We start from the raw sequence: 25,046 nt of genomic DNA, 5'->3' as shown, positions 1-25,046 counted from the left end.
TAAATTTTCAAATATATAATCTCAGGGTTTTTGTTAATTGGTTAATTCCTTATTTTTCCTCCTAACTTTTGTCCTCTTCCTCCTTCTCCTGGGATGGATGGTATGCTTTTCTCCAGGTGAACCCAGGCATTTGGTAAGATATTGAGTTGGCTAAGAAAGTTCATTTAGATTTTTCCACTTGCCTTTGTTCCTCCAACTTTGTCTTCATTAACTTCCTCAAAGTTTATCCACTTTTATGGCTTCACAGTGCATACAAAACTTGTTATTATAGCCCTTTTTGAGCACCTATCACCCAATCAGGATTTCAGATGCTCAGAGAATATCTCCATATGAGCCCCTCTCTCTTATTAAGCTATGTGTAACTGGTTCCATCACTTCATGGGAAATAGATGGGGAAACAGTGGAAAAAGTGTCAGACTTTATTTTTGGGGGGCTCCAAAATCACTGCAGATGGTGATTGCAGCCATGAAATTAAAAGACACTTACTCCTTGGAAGGAAAGTTATGACCAACCTAGATAGCATATTCAAAAGCAGCGATATTACTTTGCCAACAAAGGTCCATATGGTCAAGACTATGGTTTTTGCAGTGGTCATGTATGGATGTGAGAGTTGGACTGTGAAGAAAGCTGGGTGCCGAAGAATTGATGCTTTTGAACTGTGGTGTTGGAGAAGACTCTTGAGAGTCCCTCGGACTGCAAGGAGATCCAACCAGTCCATCCTAAAGGAGATCAGTCTTGGGTGTTCATTGGAAGGACTGACGTTGAGGCTGAAACTCCAATACTTTGGCCACATGATGCGAAGAGTTGACTCATTGGAAAGGACTCTGATGCTGGGAGGGATTGGGGGCAGGAGAAGAAGGGGATGACAGAGGATGAGATGGCTGGATGGCATCACTGACTTGATGCACATGAGTTTGGATGAACTCTGGGAGTTGGTGATGGACAGGGAGGCCTGGCATGCTGCGATTCATGGGGTTGCAAAGAGTTGGACTAAGTGACTGAACTGAACTGAACTGGACCTAAGTGAGGCTCTTCATTTCCCTTGGAGTAAGAGCCCTACAGTCTCCTTTCTTGTTGTTCTGGTTATCGTCAGCTCCGGGGCTTAGACTCATTTTGTTGTTGTCCTCTTCTGTTTCCCCTGAGTACAATAGGTCATGTCGTCATGCCTCTGAACAATGTCCACCATTTCCCTCCTTCCTCTATTTCCTTGGCTACTTCTCTAGCACAATAGGAAGGAGGTCTCACAGTAGGAAACCCCCATATTTTATAGTAGCTTTTTGGCTCCATTTCCCAAATATTTTCACTGACCAGTCTAGATGACTTAGCTTTCTAAGATACCACTTGTGTACCGTCTCTTAAAATGACTCTTCATAGGACTTCCCTGGTGGCCAGTGGCTACATTCCATGTTCCCAGTGTAGGGGGACTGGGTTCGATCCCTGGTCAGAGAACTAGATCCCACATGCTGCAGCTAAGACCCAGCAAAACCAAAATTAAATATTTTGAAAAGATATTCTTCACTATTATCTGCATCCAGTTTGCTCCTTTGCTGCTCACTGTCTTCCACAATATGAATGCACCTCCTCACCTTCTCTGTCTCTGCAGAGCGTTTCCCTTACCACAGTATGGACTGGGAATCAGAAAACATGGGGTCTAAACTTGGCTCTACCACATACATGCTGAGTCACAGGGATGGTTCTTTTAAGTTTTCTGAGCTACTTTATCTGTAAAATGGACATAGTAAAATCCAGGGTTATTTGCGACATTCAAATGAAAATTAGCACAAATTTGAAACCTAAAGTGCAACAGAGACATGAGCTAATGGAACGATGTCAAACTCGCTCTCTACCCCCAATGCTATCTGCACTGATGCAGTGCAGCTTTCTTTGCTTCTTCACAAAAAGACTGTAGAATGCTAACTACTAACACAGCATTGTAAGACAAATAACTCCGTATTCAGAATGTCTGAGAGAGTTGTTTTCTCTGTTAAATTTTTAAAAGAAAGAGAAGTTTAAAAAGGACATGAGAAAGATTTTCTGTAGGATCACTGTTATTCAGAATCTGGCAGGATAAATCTTTCTAAAGAAGAAAGGGAAGCTAAGAAGGGACAGAAGAGATGAGATAAGAAAAAGAAGCAGTTTGATACAGTAAAGATAACATTTTATAATCCAACACCAGCCCTGGTTTTGACTTTTGAATGAATCAGCTGGCTGAGAACTTTCTGATCCAAAACAAGGCAAGATGCCAGCTGGCAAGTCTAGAGACTGAATGCAAAGATCCTCCTAGTTCTATAAAAAGGTTTTAATAAGAAACATGCATTTAATTTATTACAGAACAAGGAAGGAAAGATCTGATCATGCAGTCCTACAGTATTTGCTAGAAATTATATGTTTAAAGGCCTACAAGGTGAAAATTTTGACATATACAAGGAATTTTGACTTCATGCCTTGCTCACTGCACTGCAGATGTTTTTTACTTGTTTCTCAGTTTGCTTGCTTTTTTGCATCCAAAATGGTGTGACGCTAACCTAGCAGCAGGATGTGGGATCAACTCTGGCGAATGAAACTCTCTCGTTCAAAACAATGTCGGTAACATCTCTAGGCATTTGTATCCAGGGAGGGGTAGGTCAGGGGTAAGCAATGAAGAACTTAAATATACTTAAGCACAATTTGTGGATACTGGGGAGCCTTATACTCATCATTGACTAATTTTAGCCTATTTACTTAATCCTCAAATCAATTTTAACAACATTAAGATATTAGAATATTAGATGCCACATTACAGGTTCTGTAAGAAATATGCCCAATGGAGCAAATCAAGGAGAATGCCGCACATTTCATAATTTTATACTAAGCAGTCAAGTTTTCATTCTGGTAGGTCATTTGATTCTCTGCAGGTGGCTACGCCTGCCTCTAAAGAGAGAGCCCAGAGTCACATGTTACACAAATGAAATGCGATTATCTTTGTGGGTAGCATCGTACGATTTGGAACAAATCTTTAGGTCTAATATAAAGATCCTTCAAATAAATCATCCAGCTAAGCTTCTGTGGACCCCAAACTCCTAATTTAAAAATGTTGATAAATGAAGTACCTCTTTAGTTAATAAATGAAGTATCTCTTTAGTTATCCTTTGTCAGCAACATTCATTTTAATGGAAAGTGAGTTTACAGGGTTACATGATTGAACTACTGAGCCAAGTCAGTGTTGGCAAATGATGGGCTAAATTATTGATGTTACACACTAATGAATTCTGATGAGAAATAAAACACAGACATTACGTTTCAAGTGGTTCATAATTATTTTTGTACTTTAAAAGCAATTTTATTCTTTTTTCAAATCATACTGGTTCTGTAAAACAAAAACATAGTTAGTGATTATACTAAAATTATTGAGTTTGTGGCAAAAAAAATGCTCTTGCAAGTTTTCATTTCTATGAAGATAATGTTATTCACACTAGGTTTCTGCTTTCCTTATATACTTCTGGGAAAAGATAATTAAATTAAATGTCTAAATTTTAAAACCAGTGTCTTTAAATAAGATAATCTGCTTTGCAGCCATGGTTAGCATCTCAATAGATGTGTTTATAATCTATGATATGTCTATCAGCACATTTACTGGAGCTGTGTTGAAATACCATAATTATTTCAGGTAATAACGAATATGGAGGGACTTCCAGGAAGCAGCTCTGTTTTAGTAACGAAGTTATCTTTGTTTTTAGTAACAAGGTGCTACAGAGTAAAGTGTGTATTATAAAATGATAGATGTTTGACAGTCACAACCTGATGGTGATAACTAAAGCAGACTCATACTCAGATAAGGAACACAGAGGTCTATACCTACCATAAGGTAATGACAGTGTCCTTTAGTTGTTTCCTCATGACTTAACTGTCTCAGACTTAACTGCATCGATCTGTGCTCATCCTTCTTTCTGGTGAACGACTCAGACAAAGTCTCAATTTGAAGAGATCTTGTTTAGTCTCTTAGTTGTGTCTGACTCTCTGTGACCCCATGGACTGTAGCCCGCCAGGCTCCTCTGTTGATGGAATTGTCTAGGCAAGAATACTGGAGTCGGTTGCCATTTCCTCCTCCAGGGAATCTTCCCAACCCAGGGACTGTGTCTCCTGCTTGGCAGGCAGATTTTTTTTTTTTTTTTAACTGCTGAATCACCTGGGAAGCCAGAGAGACCTGAGACTGATTTTTAATTAAGAGACATGAGAGGCAGAAATTATAGTTGACGAGGTGTTAGTTCAAAGACTCATCACATGCTGCTCGTGAATCTGTGGACAAGTCCCTCAGCTTCTCTGCCAGCTCAGCTACCAAAGCCTTGAATAAAGCCACAGGTCCTCCTCTCCAACCAGTGAAGGCTATGGTAACTCCCAAATCAGGTAGGCTGTGAAACTGAAACCTACTTTGTAAACATGAGGTAAGTTTACTTCCTCATGTTTTAAGCCCAGGTTTGCTTGGTGATTCATTTTAGAGAATCACCAGAACTAATTGGGAGACTATTTCCTTTACTGACTGAAGGATATGACACAGGGCATGGGGTTAGGAGAGTTTTCAAGTGAAGGTTTGGTCAACATCTCGACTATTACTCTGTTACAACAATACGTGTAGATCATCACAAAGATGAAAATCCAAAGGTATTAACCAAACTTCTCTCATCATCTTGGACTGAGGTAGGAGATACAATGCACTTAAAATACAATGTACTTTAGTTCTCACTTGATGTATACTTTATATGAAATTTTAAAAAGTGGGACGTGTTTATCTTAATTCTATAACATTTTATTCCTAACTGAAAGGTTTCTGAGTCATTTTCTTCATACTCATAGTTCTCCTCTTTATCTATGATGGACTTGGCACTATTTGTAAATAATAAATATACTACAAATTTTACCTTTTTTTGCATTAAAATTTTTAATCCTAGTATTTTTCCCCTCATTATAACTGCTCTGTTCATTGTTCTATAATCGTGATACTTTTGGATGAAAAATCATGTGTCTGGGTTAATCTCACATCAAAGTAGCATCATTATATAATGATGATGCTAAGTTGTATGAAAAATACCTACTGGATATGCTCCATTAGTCACTAATTTTCAAACTTAAAGTTCTGTCTTTGAAAAACTCCTCTCCTCCACATTACTGACATGACTCTTCCACTTGAAAAATGTACTGCCTGTATAAAGTGAATTAAAAAAAAATACAAACTCTGGGTATTATTTTGTGTAAGTCCATGAAAAAATCAGAACACATAAAAATGTATGTCTTTTAACATAAACAATCCTGAATATGCTATTTTACTTTAAAATAAAGAATACATTTTGGCTTTAGCATTATTTAACATAATAAAGGGAGTAGAAAATTTAATTTCATAGAATTCAGTATTAACAAATACTTTATTAACCTCCTGAATCTATATAATACTGATATATGTGTGAAATGAATGAATTTCCATTTTGATATCAATATTTGAATTGAGGTTTTCCTTTGTTTATCTTCAAACAGAAGGAAGATCAACTATCATTCTTACCCACAGGCACCAGTGGATGTTGTCAGAGAGAATCTTCCAAATATTTTGAGAGATGAAAGGGTCATAAGGCCAATATTATATGTAACAAAGTGTTAGTCGCTCAGGCCTGAGTGACTCAGTGTGACCTCATGGACTGTAGTAGTCCAGGCTCCTCTGTCCATGGGATTTCCCAGGCAAGAATACTGGAGTGGGCTACCATTTCTTTCTCCAGGGGATCTTCCCAACCCAGAGGTTGAACTCACATCTCTTTCGTCTCCAGCATTGCAGGCAGAATCTTTACTATCTGAGTCACCAGGGAAGCCCATATGTAACAAACAAAACCCCCAAATTAAAGGGCAAAAAGTTATGAACAGAGTGGAAATCACTTGGAGGCAAACAGGAGTATAGAGTCTAGGGGGAATAAAGGAGCTCTTAGACACACTCAGACCAATCACTTGGCAGCCACATCAACACGAGACAAGAACAATGTTGACTTGGTTATGTTAATGGTCAAGATGAATTTTACTTATTAATTTACTGCACATCTTTATTAGAATGCTCCCAGGTACTGTCCTATATTCTGTAAACTGAAGGCTAAGTTTAGCGGTTAATTAAACAATTGCACTCATCTTCCATGCTGGTAAAGTCATGCTTAAAACTTTGCATGCTAGGTTTCAGCATTATACAAACCAAGGACTTCCAGACATCCAAGCAGGGTTTGGAAAAGGCAGAGGAACCAGAGATCAAATTGCCGGTATTCGCTGGATCTTAGAGAAAGCAAGGGAATTCCAGAAAAACATCTACCCCTGTTTCATTGACTATACTAAAGCCTTTGACTGTGTGGATCATAACAAACTATGGAAAGCTCTTAAAAAGATCGGAATACCAGACCATCTTACCTGTCTCCTTAGAAACCTGTATTTGGGTCAAGAAGCAACAGTTAGAATCCTGTATGAAACAACTGTTGGTTCAGGATTGACAAAGGAGTACGACAGGGCTGTCTGCTAACACCCTGTTTGTTTAAACTATATGCTGAGCACATCATGTGAAATATTAGGCTGGATGAGTTACAAGCTGGAGTCAAGATTGGTGGGAGAAACATCAACAACCCGAGATATGCAGATAATACCACTCTAATGGCAGAGAGTGAAGAGGAATGAAATAATCTCTTGATGAGTGTAAAGGAGAAGAGTGAAAAAGCTGACTTAAACCATTAAAAGAACTAAGATCATGGCATCCATCCCCATTGCTTCATGGCAAATAGAAGGGTAAAAGGTGGAAGCAGTGACAGATTTTCTTTTCTTGGGCTCTAAAATCACTGCGGATGGTGACTGCAGCCATGAAATCAGAAGATAATTGCTTCTTGGCAGGAAAAATTATGACAAACCTAGACAATGTGTTTAAAATCAGAGACATCACGCTGATGACAAAGGTCCATATAGTCAAGGCTATGGTCTTCCCTGTGGTCAGGTAGGGCGGTGAGAACTAAGCTGTAAAGAAGGCAGAACACAAAAGAATTGATGCCTTTGAACTGTGGTGCTGGAGAAGACTCCTGAGAGTCCTTTGGACAGCAAGGAGATCAAACCAGTCAAGTAAACCAACCCTGAATACTCACTGGAAGGACTGATGCTGAAGCTGAAGCTCCAGTATTATGGTCACCTGATGCAAACAGCCAACTCATTGGAAAAGTCCCTAGTGCTCGGAAACATTGATGGCAGAAGAAGAGGGTGACAGAGGATTAGATGGCTGGATAACATCACCGATGCAATGGGCATGAATTGGGCAAACTCCGGGAGATGGTGAGGGTTGGGGAGACCTGGTGTGCTGCAGTCCCTTGGGTCTCAAAGGGTCAGATACGACTGGGCAAATGAACAACAACAACAACAACAACAACAACAACAACAACAAAATAGAAATACTCCCTGAGTTGGGCCCACTGGAGATCTGGCCCTGATTCCTCTCTGACCTTCTGTACTCTTCTCTATCAGAGCCCTATGATCCACCAAACTATTCTGATTTTACCTGAAGGGAACTAGTCAAGCTTCATGCCCTTTGAATTGCCAATTACACCACATAGGGCAAGTTTCTGTGAACTTTTAAAATTCCGTTCAAAATACTCTCTACTTTTTTTGTGTGTAATTCATTTTTTGACCCACATGATTAAAATTATGTGAATTAATTTCCAAATATTGGGGGCATTTTTCCTGTATCTTTTAAGGATTGACTTCTAATAATTTCATTATGATAGGTCAACACTTTGTACACTATTTCAATCCTTGTAAATTTATTAATACTTGTTCTATGACAGTATATCTGCATATAGTCTAAATGTGAAATATTCCTTTGTACTTTAAAACAATGCATATTCCAGCTCTTGTTGAATGGGTTGTTTTATAAATGTCAAATTGGTCAAGTTGGTTGGCAGTATTCTTCAATTTTTGCATATTATTACTGATTTTCTGTCTGTATGTTCTATCAATTCCCAAGAGAGGAGCATTGAAATTAACTATGGTTAGGCATCTTTTTACATCTAAGTTTTTTCTTAAATGTTTGCCTTTTGTATTTGAAATTTTCTTATTAGATCTACATACCCATTTATGATTTTTATATGTGCTGATCCTTTCTCTTAATGAAATGTCCTTCTTGATACCTGGTAATATTTCTAGTTGTGAAGTTTAATTTATCTAATATTAATGTAGCCTCTCCAATTGCATTATGTTTGGTGTGGCACTGCATGTCTTTTTCCATGCTTATATTTTAACCTATCAGTGACTTCATATTTAAAGTGTATCATTTACAGATAATTACTTTTCAGTCTTATATCTTTACTTAATGTGATGCATCTGTTTTTAATTGTTTTTTAGTCCATTTATATTTAATATGTTAGATTTAGGTGTACGGACTTGTTATTTTTACTGGATAGAGAATTGGATTCATTTTTTTTTCTTTCACCAGTTTAAACATATTCTTCTATGTCTTCTAGTGTCCATTGTTTCTGATAAGATGTTAGAGGCAATTTTAAAATTTCCTTTTATTTGGCTGCTTTTAGATTTTATCTGTATCATTAGTTTTACTTTTAGTTTTTAGACACTGACTACAGTGTATCTAGGTATGACTTTTATGCACATATCTTTTGTGGGGTGGTTCTTTGAGTTTATTTGGCTCTGTAATTCATGTTTTTTTCAAAAAATGACATTATTATTATACTTTTTTATAGTTCAAGTGCACCCCCAACTAGTTTTAAACTAACGCCATGAGAGAAATACCTAAGAAGCACCTGCTGAAATTATAGAACTTGGTCAAGAGTTATTTACTGAATGTTCAATACATTCTTGGAATATCACATCTAAATTACTCAGTCTGTTATTTGCAGCTTTATTTAAGACTTTATTTTCTCTCTTATCTTTCATTATCTTCCTCTCAGATGATCTCAGTAACAGACACAGATAATTACCACAATATGGTGGTTAAGAGTATGTACTCTGTAGGCAAACAGTGTGGATTTCAATCCTGTCTCTCCTATCAGCTGTGTGATCATGGGCAAAAGATATAACTTCTACATGCTTCAGTTTTCTCTTTCATAAAATGGAGAGACTATGATTCAGAACAGTTCATTCACTCAGCCATGTCTGACTCTTTGCAACTCCATGGACCGCAGCACGCCAGGTCTTCATGTCCATCACCAACTCCTGGAATTTATTCAAACTCATGTCCATTGAGTCAGTGATGCCATCCAACCATCTCATCCTCTGTCATCCATTTCTCCTCCAGCCTTCAGCCTTGCCCAGCATCAGGGTCTTTTCCAATGAGTCACTTCTTTGCATCAGGTGGCCAGGTATTGGAGTTTCATCTACAGAATCAGTCCTTCCAATGAATATTCAGGACTGATTTCCTTTAGGATGGAATGGATGTATCTCCTTGCAGTCCAAGTGACTCTCAAGATTCTTCTTCAACACCACAGTTCAAAAGGATCAATATTCAGTGTTCAGCTTTCTTTATAGTCCAACTCTCACATCCATACATGACTACTGGAAAAACCATAGCTTTGACTACTTTGCCTTTGTTGGCAAAGTAATGTCTCTGCTTCTTAATACACTGTCTAGGTTGGTCATAACTATTCTTCCAAGCAGCAAACGTCTTTTAATTTCATGGCTGCAGTTACCATCTGCAGTGATTTTGGAGCCCAAGAAAATAAAGTCTGTCACTGTTTCTACTGTTTCCCAATTATTTGTCATGAAGATATGGGACCAGATGCCATGATCTTAATTTTCTGATTGGTGAGTTTAAATCAGCTTTTTCACTCTCCTCTTTCACTTTCATCAGGAGGCTCGTTAGTTCTTCTTCTTTCCATCATATGGATGGTACCATCTGCACATCTGAGGTTATTGATATTTCTCTAAGCAATCTTGATTCCAGCTTGTGTTTCCTCCAGTCCAGCATTTCTCCTGATGTACACTGCATATAAGTTAAATAAGCATGGTGACAATATACAGCCTTGACATACTCCTTTCCCTATTTGGAAGCAATCTGTTATTCCATGTCCAGTTCTAACTGTTGCTTCTTGACCTGCATACAGATTTCTCAGGAGGCAGGTCAGGTGGTCTGGTAGTCTCATCTCTTGAAGAATTTTCCACAGTTTGTTGTAATCCACACAGTCAAAGATTTTGGCATAGTCAATAAAGCAGAAATAGATATTTTTCTGGAACTCTCTTTCTTTTTCGATAATCCAATGGATGTTGGCAATTTGATCTCTGGTTCCTCTGCCTTTTCCAAATCCATCTTGAACATCTGGAAGTTCACCGTTCATGTACTGTTGATGACCGACTTGGAGAATTTGAGCTACACTTTAATAGTATGTGAGATGAGTGAAATTGTGTGGTAGTTTGAGCGTTCTTTGGCATTGCCTTTCTTCGGGATTGGAATGAAAACTGACCTTTTCCAGTCCTGTGGCCACTGCTGAGTTTTCCAAATTTGCTGGCATATTGAGTGCAGCACTTTCACATCATCATCCACAGCATCATCTTATAGAATCTGAAACAGCTCAACTGGGATTCCATCACCTCCACTAGCTTTGTTCATAGGGATGCTTCCTAAGGCCCAATTGACTTCACATTTCAGGATGTCTGGCACTAGGTGGGTGATCACATCATCGTAGTTATCTGGGTCATGAAAATCTTTTTTGTATAGTTCTTCTGTGTATTCTTGTCACCTCTTTAATATCTTCTGCTTCTGTTAGTTCCATACCATTTCCATCCTTTATTGTGCCCATCTTTGCATGAAATGTTCCCTTGGTATCTCTAATTTTCTTGAAGAAATCTCTCAGTTCAGTTCAGTTCAGTCGCTCAGTCGTGTCTGACTCTTTGCGACCCCTTGAATCGCAGCATGCCAGGCCTCCCTGTCCATCACCAACTCCCGGAGTTCACTCAGACTCACATTCATCGAGTCAGTGATGCCATCCAGCCATCACATCCTCTGTCGTCCTCTTCTCCTCCTGCCCTCAATCCCTCCCAGCATTAGAGTCTTTTCCAATGAGTCAACTCTTCGCATCATGTGGGCAAAGTATTGGAGCTTCAGCTTTAGCATCAGTCCTTCCAAAAACACCCAGGACTGATCTCATTTAGAATGGACTGGTTGGATCCCCTTGCAGTCCGAGGGACTCTCAAGAGTCTTCTCCAACACCACAGTTCAAAAGCATCAGTTCTTCGGCACTCAGCTTTCTTCACAGTCCAACTCTCATATCCATACATGACCACTGGAAAATCCATAGCCTTGACTAGACAGACTTTTGTTGGCAAAGTAATGTCTCTGCTTTTGAATATGCTATCTAGGTTGGTCATAACTTTCCTTCCAAGGAGTAAGCATCTTTTAATTTCATGGCTGCAATCACCATCTAGTGATTTTGGATCCCCCCAAAATGAAGCTTTCCACTGTTTCCCCATCTATTTCCCATGAAGTGATGGGACCAGATGCTATGATCTTAGTTTTCTGAATGTTGAGCTTTAAGCCAACTTTTTCACTCTCCTCTTTTACTTTTATCAAGAGGCTTTTTAGTTCCTTTTTAGTTCCTTTCTGCTATAAGGGTGGTGTCATCTGCATATCTGAGGTTATTGATATTTCTCCCAGCAATCTTGATTGCAGCTTGTGCTTCTTCCAGCCCAGTGTTTCTCATGATGTACTCTGCATAGAAGTTAAATAAGCAGGGTGACAATATACAGCCTTGGCGTACTCTTTTCCTATTTGGAACCAGTGTGTTGTTCCATATCCAGTTCTAACTGTTGCTTCCTGACCTGCATATTGGTTTCTCAAGAGGCAGGTCATGTGGTCTGGTATTCCTATCTCTTTCAGAATTTTCCACAGTTTATTGTGATCTACACAGTCAAAGGCTTTGGCATAGTCAATAAAGCAGAAGTAGATGTTTTCCTGGACCTCTCTTGCTTTTATGATGATCCAGAAGATGTTGGCAATTTGATCTCTGGTTCCTCTGCCTTTTCAAAAACCAGCTTGAACATCTGTAAGTTCACAGTTCATGTACTGCTGAAGCCTGGCTTGGAGAATTTTGAGCATTACTTTACTAGCATGTGAGATGAGTGCAATTGTGCTGTAGTTTCAGCATTCTTTGGCATTGCCTTTCTTTGGGATTGGATCTCTAGTCCTTCCCATTCTCTTGTTTTCCTCTATTTCTTTGCATTGATCACTGAGGAAGGGTTTCTTATCTCTCCTTGCTATTCTTTGGAACTCTGCATTAAAATGGGTATATCTTTCCTTTTCTCCTTTGCCCTTCGAGTCTCTTCTTTTCTCAGCTATTTGTAAGGCCTCCTCAGACAACCATTTTGCCTTTTTTCATTTCTTTTTCTTGGGTATGGTTTTGATTCCCACCTCCTGTACAACATCATGATCTCTGTCCATAGTTCATCAGGCCCTCTGTCAATCAGATCTAGTCCCTTAAATCTATTTGTCAGGTCCACTGTATAATCGTAAGGGATTTAATTTAGGTCTAGTGGTTTCCCCTACTTTCTTCAATTTAAGTCTGAATTTGGCAATACGGAGTTCATGATCTGAGCCACAGTCAGCTCCTGGTCTTGTTTTTGCTGACTGTAGAGAGTTTCTCCATCTTTGGCTGTAAAGAATATAATCAATCTGATTTTTGTATTGACCATCTGGTGATGTCCGTGTGTAGAGTCTTCTCTTGTGTTGTTGGAAGGGGGTGTTTGCTATGACCAGTGCATTCTCTTGGTGAAACTCTATTAGCCTCTGACCTGTTTTGTAGTCCATGGCCAAATATGCCTATTATTTCAGGTATCTCTACTTCCTACTTTTGCACTCCAGTCCCCTATAATGGAAAGGATATCTTTTTTGGGTGTTCGTTCTAGAAGGTCTTGTAGGTCTTCATAGAGCCATTCAGCTTCATTTTTTTCAGCATTACTGGTCAGGGCATAGACTTGGATTACTGTGATATCGAATGGTTTGTCTTGGAAATGAACAGAGATCATTGTGTCATTTTGAGATTGCATCCAAGTACTGTGTTTCAGACTCTTTTGTGGACCATGATGGCTACTCCATTTCTTCTAAGGGATTCTTGCCCACAGTAGTAGATATAATGGTCATCTGAGTTAAATTCACCCATTCCAGTCCATTTTAGTTTGCTGATTCCTAAAATGTTGATGTTCACTCTTGCCATCTCCTGTTTGACCACTTCTGATTTGCCTTGATTCATGGACCTGACATTCCAGGCTCCTATGCAGTATTGCTCTTTACAGCATTGGACTTTACTTCCATTACCAGTCACATCCACAATGGGTGTTGTTTTCCTTTGGTCCATCTTTTTATTCTTTCTGGAGTTATTTCTCTACTGATACCCAGTAGCATCTTGGGCACCTACCGACCTGGGGAGTTCATCTTTCAGTGTCCTATCTTCTTGCCTTTGCATACTGTTCATGGGGTTCTCAAGGCAAGAATACTGAAGTGGTTTGCTATTCCCTTCTCCAGTGGACCACATTTTGTCAGAATCCTCCACCATGACATGTCCATTTGGGTGGCCCTACACAGCATGGCTCATAGTTTCATTGAGTTAGACAGGGCTAACTCTGGTTCATGTGATCAGATTGGTTAGTTTTCTGTGATTGTGGTTTTCAGTCTGTCTGCCCTCTGATGGAGAAGGATAAGGGGGGGGGACTGGGTTGTTCTGATTGTCGGGGCCATCCTCAGTAAATCTTTAATCCAATTTTCTGTTGATGGGCAGGGTTGTGCTCCTTCCCTGTTGTTTGACCTGAGGCTATGGTGGAGGTAACGAAGATAATGTTGACCTCCTTCAAAAGGTCCCATGCACACACTGCTGCACTCAGTGCCCCCAACCATGCAACAGGCCACTGCTGACCCATGCCTCCACTGGAGACTCTTGGACTCTCACGGGCAAGTCTGGGTCAGTCTCTTATGGGGTCATTGTTTCTTTCTCCTGGTTCCTGGTTTCACAAGTTTTAGTCTGTGCCCTCCAAGAATCTGTTTCCCAGTCTCCTGTAAATTTTGGTGGCTCTATGGTGGGGTTAATGGCCACCTCCTCCCAGAGGGCTTGCCATAGCCATGTCTACTGCACTTAGAGCCCCTGCCCCTGTAGCAGTCCACTGCTGACCCATACCTCTGCAGGAGACACTCAAACAGAATTCTGGCTCAGTCTCTGTGGGGTCTCTAGGTCCTGGTGTGCACAAGGTTTGTTTGAGCACACTGAGCGTCTCAGGCAGGTAGGGGGTTCATCAAAAAGCTACAAACATTAAATGCTGGAGAGTATGTGCAGGAAAAGGAACACTCCTGCACAGTTGGTAGGGTTATAAGTTGGTGCAGTCACTATGAAGAACAATAAGGAGGTTCCTTAAAAAACTAAAAATGTAGATGGCATATGATCCAGTGATCCCAGTCCTGGGTATATATCTGGAGAAAATATAATTCAAAAACATACATGCACCCCAGTGTTCACAGCAGCACTATTTACAGTAGCCAAAACATGGAAGCAACTTAATCGTCCAGTGAGAGTTGAATGGATAGAGATGCGGTACGTATGCACAATGGAATATCACTTGGCCATTACAAAGAATGCAATAATGCCATTTGCAGCAATATGGATGGACCTAGAAATTATCATCCTAAGTGAAGTATGTCAAAGATTGATATTGTCTGATATCACTTATATGTGGAATCTAAAAAAATAACACAAATGAACTTATTAACAAAAACAGCAGTAGACTCACAGACAAGGAAAAGAAACGTGTGCTTACCAAAGGCGAAAGGGCAGGGTGGGATAAATTAAGAGCTTGGGATTAAAATAGACATGCTACTCTGTAAAGAATAGTTAGCCAACAAGGAACTACTGTATAACACAGGCAACTATACTCAATATTGTATAATAATCTATAATGGGAAAGAATCTAAAAAGGAATACATGTATATATATATATACACACACACATACATATGTATATATAACTGAATTGCCTTGCTGTGTACCTGAAATTAACTCAACATTGTAAACCTTTGAACAATTGAAAGTAAACTATATTTTAATAAAAATTAGAAAAAAACCAAAAAATATAAAAGTATACTTTCAATATAGAAAGAAAGCAAAAAAATCCACCCCAAAGGTAAGGGTACAGAAGAAGCCAACTCATAAGTTCTCTTTCACCTACAGTTTTCTAGCTTTGAATTGACTTTTGGCAACAGGCATTTATTTCTTAGCTACAGTAAGCCTTGGATGAAGGTGGAATGCTGATTTTACATTTAACAGAAGATACTGGTTAAAATGTATTAACAGTTCATTATCTGCATGTTTATTTTAGAATATTTATTAATTCTCTTTTTAGTTTATGTGTTTATGCATACTTTAATGATTGAGGCAAGAATCATTAAAGGATGTAAAGTCAACCAAGAATTTCTTTTGACACATTACATGTCTAGATGTGTTGTGTACCTATCTGGGTCAATATTTTCTCGAATTCCTGCATTTGGAATGATGTCAAACATTGGTGTTGCAAGTTCTGAAGGTGGAAAGACTAGAAAGTATAACTGCTTCTGTGATGAACTGATTTTGGCAAATTTTGGTGGGAATTTGTTGCATTTTTGGAAGCACCTTACAGCAGTATCAGGGACAAAAGAGAAGAGAGTTAAAGTTGCAAATTGTTGACTGTGCACAGAGCATGTTGCATACATCATCTCATCCAATTCTCACGGCCACTCTTGGGCATATGCTGTTTACACGTTTTTCACATCTCAGGTGATACCTCCAAATGAGCAGTCAAACAACTCACCGACCCACCTACCCTAAAACAAACTCTGATATTCAAGCAATTAAGTCAATATTTCCAGTTCAACACAGAGAGAGATTCAACAAATAAAAATGGTTACCTTTTAAAACTATTTTGAGCTATTATTACACAAGTAATAAGTCAAAATGCACTGCTAAAAATGCACTGTTTCAGTACCTCTCCTGTCATTTCATATACCCTTTACCTATTTTAATTTTTTGTTAGTACACAGCTTCACTATAACTTTAACCTGTTTACTGTCTTGTTTTCGCCATTGAAATGTAAGTTCATAAGGATAAGAAATGTTATCTGTTTTGCTATTATTGTATCTTTGTTAATGAAAATATTTTTTGTTTTTGGTAGTCAAATTTAACAATATTTTTCTTAGTGATTTTCTTCCCTCATTTAAGAAGGCCTCTTTTTTTCTTCAGGAAATAACTTTTTATTTTATATTAGAGCATAGTTGATTACCAATGTTGTGTTAGTTTCAGGTATACAGCAAAGTGATTCAGTTATACATAAACATGTGTCTATTTTCAAATTCTTTTCTCGTTTAGGTTGTTACATAATACTGAGCAGAGATCCTTGTGCTACACAGTAGGTCTTTGTTGGTTATCCACTTAAATATAGCAGTGTGTACATGCCATATCCAAACTCCCTAACTATCCCTTCCCCCCATAACCATACATTTGCTCTCTAGAGAAGAAGGCCTTTGTTGCTTCAATACTACTCAGTAGGCTGTATTTTTAAAAAGATACTATAAAATTTTTAATGCTTATTCTAAAATTTATATAAACATAACAGAATCTATTTTACTTTGTCCCTCAGATATTTACTTTCATCCCTCAGATAGCTGAGAAGTGAATAATCCACCCTCATCTTATACAATTTGAAATCCTACTTTTATTACATTCTAAATTTCTAATAATCCTGGGGCATTCCTGGATGCTCTATTTCAGGGCATAGCCTCAGGCTTGCTGCCTGTTTTGTAAATGAAATTTTATTGGAACACAGTTCCATCTATTCATATACTATCTTCTAAGGCTTCTTTCCTGCTACAAGGATTGAGTAATTGCAACAAAGACTGAATGTCCTGCAAAGCTTATAATAATTACTAACTGATCCTTGAAAGAAAAAGTTTACCAGTTGCTCTTGTTTTATAGAGCTTTTGATCTACTTCTAAATCAATGTTATGCTGTTTAATTCAACTGATACAGCTTTCTAAAAATATATGTTGCTATCCAAAGATATAAATTCCTGACTTCAGCAGTAATTGTTCTTTAAAAAAAAAAAAAAGTCAGGTATTTTTGTGGATGTGTATCTTCCAAAGGCATTTAGAATCACTTTCTCAAGCTTCACTAAAAAATATTGTCTTTAGTTTGAGTATGACTGTATTGAATTTATAGATTTTTCAAATGTGAAATTTTCTTTTAAAATTGGCATTTTCCCAATATGTATAATATTCTTACCCAATATATGTATATGCAATAATATGTATTTAATTTTTAGTTAAGTCTTTGCTTATATCTTTTCAGGCTTGCTTAGATGCTTTCTCTAACAGGTTTAAGCTAACTTTTTGTTAGGGCTTCCCATGTGCATCAGTGGTAAGACTTCAGTTGCTAGTGTAGGAGACACCAGAGACGTGGGTTCGATCCCTGGGTGGGGAAGATCTATGGAGAAGCGAATGGCAACCCCCTCCAGTATTCTTGCCTGGGAAATTCTATACAGAGGAGCCTGGCAGGCTGCAGTTCACAGGGTTGCAAAGATTCAGACATGACTGAGCGCACATTCTTGAGGTGCTTTGCCAGGTTTATTCTTAGGAATGCTAAACCTCAGGCTGCCATTTTAAAGAACTGTCTTATTAACTCTAATGCATTTCTGGTTGATTCTCCTAGATTTTCTAAGAGAAACACCATATTATCAGGCCATAATGATAGTTTTGACCTTTTCCCACACAGTGTACCTCCTATTTTTCTTGACTTACTACTAACGCTTCAGAGCAGTGATGCACAATAATGATAGCCAGGAATCATTACTTTTTTCCTGATTTAAATAAGATGCTTCCAGTAATGTATTACTTAGTACATTTTACTAAGAGAATTTTATTATAAATTCTTTTTGTGACTTTTATTAGAGTAAGTATATGTTGCCTTGATATTAAGTGTTTTCAGCATATATTTAGTAATACAATATTTAAAAATATAAAATATATAATATATCTCTTTTAACCTGTCGTTAAATTAAATTAAATTAAATTACACTAACATGAGGCTGAGATGGCTGGATGGCATCACTGATTCAACGGACATGGGTTTGGGTAGACTCCGGGAGCTGGTGATGGACAGGGAGGCCTGGCGTGCTGCGGTTCATGGGGTCGCAGAGTCGGACATGATTGAGCAACTGAACTGAACTGAACTGATTTTCTAAAGTTGAAAATCTCTGTTGTTGAACCAAAACTTACAGGTTTTGTTATGTGAAACCCTCATTTTCTTTTAACTTTATAAAGTTCAAGGAGATGTGCTAATGTTGTCCATTGTGACTGTAAATGTTTGAATTTTCTCTGGCTTCCAGTCAGTTCTCACGTTATATGTTCTCAACTTATTTTGCCATGTGCATGATGTTCATTAGTGTGGGCCTTCATAAGTTATATGTATATTCTATCAATGTGAAATACCCATGTTTTAGTGTTCTAATTCTTTTTCCTTTTAAGTCTCTCTCTTTTTAAATTGTGTTTGTCTGCTCAGTCCTCTCCAACTCTTTGTGACTCCATAGACTGCAGCCTGCCAGGCTCCTCTGTCTATGGAGTTTTTAGGCTAAGATACTGGAGTGGGTTGCCATTTCCTTCTCAAGGGGATCTTCCCAACTCAGGGACTGAACCCTTGTGTCTTATGTCTCTGGCATTGGTAAGCAGATTCTTTACCACTAGCACCACCTGGGAAGCTCCTATTTAAATTAGAACTTCACTTTTTTTTTTCCTAAGCTCTTTTCTTTCTATTTGTCTGAAGTACATGCCTTCTAAATGAGATGGATTTTGCTTTTAAGACCAATCTGTAAACCTGTTACTTTAAACTGTGTAATGAAATCATTTAGCTATTAATGTTACTAATATGTTTCGACTTATTTTGTTCATTATTATACTCTTTCTGTCTTCTTTCCTGCATTTTGAATTATTCAACCTTTTACGACACTTTGTTTGTTTCTCTAGTAGTTTGGGAGTGACAAATCTCATTTCTAGAACTTCTAGTAGATAGTCTCGGAGAAGGCAATGGCACCCCACTCCAGTACTCTTGCCTGGAAAATCCCATGGATGGAGGAGCCTGGTGGGCTGAGTCCATGGGGTCGCTAAGAGTCGGACACGACTGAGCGACTTCACTTTCACTTTTCACTTTCATGCATTGGAGAAGGAAGTGGCAACCCACTCCAGTGTTATTGCCTGGAGAATCCCAGGGACGGCAGAGCCTGGTGGGCTGCCATCTATGGGGTCGCACAGAATCGGACATGACTGAAGCGACTTAGCAGCAGCAGCAGTAGATAGTCTTACTACTGGCAACTATATTTTAATATCTTCTACTTCCATCTAGAGTTAATCAGTAAAGGTTAGCAATTTAATGGTATTCCTCAATCATAATATCTCTAAATGAATTTATTTAAAAAATCCAAATTTCTATAATTTCTTTTATCTTTAAAGAGATCACATAGCTTCAGAGATTTTTTTTATATCACATTATTAAGTTATTTTAGATTTCAACCCTGTTTTTTTTTCCTGACTTTTCATTGGTACAGTTCTTTTTCAGAAATAGGAAATTGGGCTGTCCCTATATGTGTTGTGTGTGTTTTTGTGTGTGCATTCACGCATGTGTGTATGTGAAATGATTAAACATCTTACTTCTGTGCCATCAAAATTTCTGGCAAAGCACCTCAAGAATGCTTCTTTTTATTAACTACACAACTGTAGGCACCAAGAGCTGAAAAAGAACCTTTGAGGTTATCACATTCAATCTTAATAAACTAGTTCACTTAATAATAAATTCACTCAACAAAGATTTTTGAGTACTTACCATGTTTTGAGAATTATAGTCGGTGCCAGGATATGCTTTCCAACTGAGAAGGCTGACATTCTAGTGGGTAGAGATTTGGACACACAAACAGATGTTGTGTAAGGGGGTCAGGAGAATATTCCAGGAGGAGCCCTGGGAGGAGCTGCTTTCTGGCTGCCTCTTAGAACATTTGCTTTCTCTCTACCGCTGCAGGAACTTCTGCTTGAGTATCAGCAACACATATTTGGACAGCATCACTTGTTAGAAAAATGTATTCCTACTGGGCCCAAACCCATCTTCCAGACTCTGCCATCATTGGTCCAGATGTTGCCCTCTGGAGCTCTTCAACATATTCACGCATAGACCTTCATTTAGCGGTCATTTAGATGTTTGCCATGCCGAAGTCTTCTATACTTAATGCATTCTAAATTTTACTTCTTTCTCATCTCTCTTAAATTGGTATTGGCAGGTGGATTCTAGTGCCACCTGCGAAGCCCCCTTTTAAATGAGAACTTCTTATTTTTTTGAAGCTCTTCATTCTGTTTCTATCCATCTGAAGTACATATCTTCTAAATAAGATGGATTTTGCTTCTATGACTGATCTGTAAACATGTTAAACTGTGTAATTGATTCACTCTCAAGTGAATCAATATGACCTATAAACTAAACTTTCCAAACCTGTACAAAATATTGCAGAAGCACTCAACTTTTGAAAAAGAGCAATGAGAGTTATTATATCCTTTAACCAAACAAAACACCTGTGCTTTACAGCCTAAGATCACATCAACATGCGGTAGCTGCATCACATTCTTTCACTTAAATGATGACTCTACGATGATTCTTTTTTTCCAAATAAGTTACCAAAGAGGTATAAACATCACGGCATTGTTGCTGCTGTTCAGTCATTAGGTCGTGTCTGACTCTTTGTGACCCCACAGAGTGTAGCATGCCAGGCTTGCTACAACATGTTAATGTGATCACAGCATTAAATACATTAAAAGTAAAAAGAGAAAAATAATGATGTTGAAATGAAATCACAGTACTTACTTTACATGGGCTCCCATGTGATGTTAGGACTGTATACTGCATATGGTCGGAGTTAAGATGTCTTACTTGCTGGCTAGAGCTGAATCATGGCGTTGGCTCTAAATTTGTAGCAGCTCACTTTGGCTCATATTAAAATTGTGGTGAACTAAAATCCCCATATGTACATTGATATAAGTGGCTTCAATAAATATGCAGATTCTTCATTCCAGATATAGTTCATTTTACCGGTTCCTGCTCGATCATGTAATTCAAAAGCTTATCGGCCCACCTGGGTTTCTGCCATCTGCAAGAGCTGCCAGTTATGCGTTTTGATGGTCTTGCAAGGAACTGCTCCAAGCTCAAGGATGAAACAAAGTTGCCCTTTTCTGTTCAACATGTATTCCGAATTACTTTTCCTCAGTATCAGTTACACATACAGTTTACTTTTCAGAAGGTTCATCAGATGATTTTCTTGTCAAATAGTTCACTAATGCCTTATGGCATGATTACAATACTACTTTCAAAATATGACACATTAGTGTCCAACATGGATATACTACTAAATCATAAAAACAGAGAGCAATGACAGTCTGGTCTGTTCAGCAATTTTTAGCCATGTTGAGTCAAACTATAGAGACTGACTCACTCTGCAAACACATCCAATTACTCTACCATGTGTTTCTTTTACTTTTCTTTTCTAGTTAATTTTTACTGCAGTATAGCTGATTTACAATGTCATGTCTTTCTTTTTAAAAACTGGATATAGTAAGTGAAAAGGGCTTTCCAGGTGGCTCAGTGGTGAAGAATCCACCTGTCAATGCAGGAGATATGAGTTCAATCCCTGGGTTGGGAAGATCCCCTGGAGTAGAAAACGTCAACCCACTCTGGTATTCTTGCCTGGACAAGCCCACGGATAGAGAAGCCTGGTGGGCTGCAGTCCTTGGGGTCTCACAGTCAGACACGACTGAGCAACTGAGCACATATAACAGGTGAAAACAAGATGGGCATGGAATACTTTCTGTCCCCTTGGTGGCCTTGCTACCATACACCCTTAAAAATGGAAAAAGAATTGAGCTAATTTCACTGATGGTGCAAAGCCCCAAGGGAATTTAGAAGCCTCTAGGAAGGAGGGCTCACCAACAGGTAGGAAGCATTAGCTGCTGAATATATCACTGTGTTATGGTGGTGTGCATAGCGTACAGTAGGAGATCAATGAAGGTCGAAATTAATTCATCTGGAAGAGGAAGGAGGGGGAAGAACTCGGGAAGGATTTTGCAAAGGAGATGTTTGATTCGAAACCAGGTGTTCTTTAACAGGAAAGGTAAGAAAAAGCATTGCAGAAAAAGGAGTAGAAGAGGAATAAATAGAAGGTGTCCTGATTAGTAGGAATTGTGGAGAGGCTAAAATTGTCTGAAGGAATGTGTGTGGAGATGGATGAAGCTGGGAAGGTTAGCAGGAGCTGGGGACTGTGTACCATGTTGAGGGGTTTGGACTTGAATTTTTCCAGAGGATTGCACATGTTTCTATAGTTTTATGGCAAGATCATGAAAATGATATTTTCAAACTTTGATTAAAAGCCAAACTTGAGATTTTCTAAATGGAAGGTATCTCCAGTAGATAAGAAGAGAATCCACTATGTTCTGCTCCTCAAGTTCCCCAAATACAACCCAGTCTTGCTGCTGTGTCTCTAGGTATTGAGTAGGTATTGACATGGTCCTATCATTTCTGTCCTTTCACTTCAGCTGGGATGTAACAGACATAAAGATAAGTAATTTAAAATCAAGTTTGGTAAAGAAAGTATTGGTGAATTTCTAATGCAAAATTAGAATAAGGACTATTGAAGATTATGGATTTAGAATTCATTTTACCCATATTCAAATAATTTCTATTGACATTATCAAGATTTCAAAATACACCATAATTTACAATGCACATTTATCACTGGTAAGACTTTTAAGAATGTTTACATTTGGGCAGAAATATAGGATTTTTTAAAGACAATAATTAGAACATGCAGATCACCTTTGAATGTTTAAAAGAAAATCATGGGTTAAGCCACTGTAATTTTTAATATACTAAATGTTAACAGGCATTTTTAAGGAAAGAAATATGCTTGTGATTTCTAAAATACTGAAATTACAGTTTCTACTCAAATTTGCATGTGAATTTCTATTTAACCTACACATTTTAAGCACTGCCTTTCCAAAAATTTAAATTTCTCCAATTATTTAAAATCTTTGTTGTAATCCATTATCAATAGAACTCCTATATAAAGTATATAAATAAAGCATATATATAAAGTACATATATTTGTTAAAGTACATATATTCTTTTTATGGACTTCCCTGGTGTCTCAGAAGGTAAAGAACTTGCCTGCAGTGCAGGAGATCTGGGTTTGAACCATGGGTTGGGAAGATCTCCTGGCAAAGGGAATGGCTACCCACTCCAGTATTTTTTCCTGGGAAATACTGTGAACAGAGGAGCCTGGTGGGCTACAATCCATGGGTTGCAAAGATTTAGACAGACTGAGCAACTGATACTTTTTCAACTTTCATACTTTATATATGGGGCTAAATCGCTTCAGTCATGTCCGACTCTGTGCACAGCCCACCAGGCTCCTCTGTCCCTGGGATTCTCCAGGCAAGAACACTGGAGTGGGTTGTCATTTCTTTCTCCATTATATATGGGGTATTTGTCTATATATCTATCTATATACTCCCCAGAAGGAAACACCAAAAATAGCCACAAGTAAAAATGAAATTTTGAAATAGCTTTGCAAGAGATTTGCAGCACCCACTTGTTTAATTGCATTAAAAGCATCATGAAATGCACACATAATTAAGATATTTAGAAAAGAATTTTGTTTGGTCAGTTTCAGCATGCATTGTTAATACCTTAAGTTAATAAAAACTATGGTTTTTTATGATGTTACTTTTTAATAGAGGAGGTACTTTTTATTCTCGATAGAACTGGTGGTGGATGTTTTCCTTTGGAATATTGTTTTATACACATATTATAACACTTCAAATAGCAAAATATTCATTTGATAAAAATGTAAGTAGTTTTCAAATAATAGTCTTCAAACAGTTAATATGGGCTTCCAAAAGAGATCAGAGTCTTAAAATAAGGACAGCTGATCCTCTAGACGTTTCTACAGAGACAAAGAGTAAAATTTCACATGTATCTGGAACCACAGTTATTAATACATTCTCCTCCCCAATTGCTTATTTTTCAAATAAAATCATCTCCAAATCGGCCTTAGGGGGATGAGTCTCTTGCAAAAACAGAAGGGGAAAGAAAACAGTTAAATAGAATAATCACAAGTCTCATTTTCACTGAAGTAGATTTCACACAAAGGCAACACAAGGCAACTGTTGACAGTGTCTTTTAAACAGCCAGGCAGTGTCTGCAAAGCCTGAAGATTGGAAAATCTATATGTATATCAAATGTATGTATAAAAATCCATCCTGAGGTCTGTGAGAGAGAAGTTCAATTTCCCTTTTCCCCCAAAGTATGCATGGTGTATATGCTAACTTACTGAATTCATCCTTCATGCAATTCCAGTTTATTAAAGAGGTTAAAAATTTATAAAACTCTGATGGGATATGGTTTTAATGCTTCATCACACTACCCATCATTTGCTTTTCAATCTAGATCAGAATGATCTTTCCCACTTCCCTGCAGTCACCTACCTGCACAGCTAATATTTTCTGAATACTCTCTTGAGAGTCTGTCTGGAACTTGGCCAGCCTCATCTGGCTGTAGAAGACCACCAACTCGAAGTGCTTCTGCCACAACTTGTGTATCCTCCTTTGCAGCTCACAGAACTACAGGGGAGAGGGAGGGGGGCAAAAACACAAGTCAGAGCGGGAGAGGAAATTAATGGCAGTGTTCAAGAAGAATGATGGAGGGAAATATAGAAAGCAGTCAATAGCCCATTCCGCACTGTATGGGCCTGACAGGAATTTCACAGTCTCTTGATTTTTCAGCCCACTCATGTGCATTCATCAGAAACCAGTCACATCTGGCCGCCAGGATGGGGGGTTAATTTTCTCTAAATGCCTCAGCAGTTTTGTTCTAGCTGAAGCAAACTCTGTGACTGCAAAGCTGATGAGTAAAATATTTCTACTTCACCCAGTTTAACTCAAAACCGATAGCCTCGGGACATATTGAACCTTTCTTTAA

At 38.2% G+C, this 25,046-nt stretch overlaps 1 long non-coding RNA gene across 1 annotated transcript in view; it reads right to left on the bottom strand.

Moving 5' to 3' along the window:
- The window catches only part of LOC138428309 (uncharacterized), a 37,736-nt gene extending 13,071 nt beyond the window's left edge, over positions 1-24,665 (bottom strand). The window contains exon 1 of the long non-coding RNA XR_011252380.1: positions 24,554-24,665. This is a non-coding gene — a long non-coding RNA (uncharacterized lncRNA). The remainder of the gene's footprint in view (positions 1-24,553) is intronic.
- Between the last annotated feature and the right edge of the window lie 381 nt (positions 24,666-25,046).

This window comes from Ovis canadensis, chromosome 23 (genome assembly GCF_042477335.2).
Source record: "Ovis canadensis isolate MfBH-ARS-UI-01 breed Bighorn chromosome 23, ARS-UI_OviCan_v2, whole genome shotgun sequence".
Taxonomy (NCBI): Eukaryota; Metazoa; Chordata; class Mammalia; order Artiodactyla; family Bovidae; genus Ovis; species Ovis canadensis.
The sequence above is the reverse complement of the archived record's forward strand: the minus strand, read 5'-3'. Positions and strand labels throughout refer to the sequence as shown.